Here is a 1,346-nt window from a genome sequence, read left to right as displayed (position 1 = left end):
AAAAGCTCTTTCGTTGGCAAATAATTTGAGTGTTGTACCATTTCAATCCCTCTTACGGGGTGCATAGTTTACGTGTTGGTGTGAGTTGTTAAAATTTTTTTTAGTTTAAAGTAATCTGGCGTGTTGCAGATTACACCAGTATACTCTTTGAGAGGCTTTTGTGAGCGGTCATGACTACGGCCGTATTGAAAGGGAGCAGGCAAGCTTCTCAGCCCGAACGCTCATACTGTTAATATTGTTCTTTCTGCCTCTAAATAAAATTATAACTTGATATTTCGAGGGTGCTTTTCTGCTTATAATTTTAAATCTGTTTAGAGAAAGCTCTCAGGAAGAAAATTCACATTTGTTAAAAGTAATTTCATTTTCCATCAGTTACTTCCTGGCAACTACTTCCACGCTCACCTGGTGTGATTAAATGTGTTAATGTTCTTGATGAATCGCTAGTAAATAAAGTAAATTCGTTAAGAAAAGATTTTGAAAGTAAATTTACGGTTCAACCCCATAACGTAATGTTGCTCCCATCGGCCTGCATCCATGACCCTGCATGTTTCGAGCAGCCGTTCGACTGGATGACAGCGTACCTGGACACGACCATCGATCTGGTTTAATAATAAACGGGATTCATCCGACCAGTCGATACAATTCCATTGATGCACGGTCCGAACTCGATGATCGCTTGCCCACTGTAATCATAACTGACCAGGTTGGTGGGTCAACATGGAAACACGCAGGGGTCATCTGCCGAGAAACAGCATGTTCAACACTGTCCGTTGAACGGTGTGCTCCAAAACACTTGTGTCTGCGCCAGCACTGGACTCTGTATTCCTGCTGTAGAGAGCGGGCAAGCGTCAGATCCTTATGCTCTGTGACGAGGTATGGACTTCCAACTTCTTGTCGCCTACGCGTGGTTTCAGAATTGTTCAACCACTTTCCGTAGATGCTCACGACAGTAGCAGGCGAACAGCCGATCAGCTTCGCTGTTTCCGAGATGCTCGCTCCCTGGAAATGGGCCACAACAATCTGGCCTTTGGTAAAGTCACTTTCGTCGGCGTATTTCAGCATTTGCGCCACTTACACTCGGTAGAATGACTGTCCATGACTCTGTCATACACTTCTCTTACCGCCTCACGTGGCCTCAGCGCCACCGGGCAGAAAATGGGTTCAAATGGCTCTGAGCACTATGGGACTTAACATCTGTGGTCCTCAGTCCCCTAGAACGTAGAACTACTTAAACCTAACTAACCTAAGGACATCACACACATCCATGCCCGAGTCAGGATTCGAACTTGCGATCGTAGCGGTCACGCGGTTCCAGACTGAAGCGCCTAGAACCACACGGCCACGCC

The sequence above is a fragment of the Schistocerca piceifrons genome, chromosome 5 (genome assembly GCF_021461385.2).
Source record: "Schistocerca piceifrons isolate TAMUIC-IGC-003096 chromosome 5, iqSchPice1.1, whole genome shotgun sequence".
Taxonomy (NCBI): domain Eukaryota; kingdom Metazoa; phylum Arthropoda; class Insecta; order Orthoptera; family Acrididae; genus Schistocerca; species Schistocerca piceifrons.
This window is presented reverse-complemented; position numbering follows the sequence as displayed.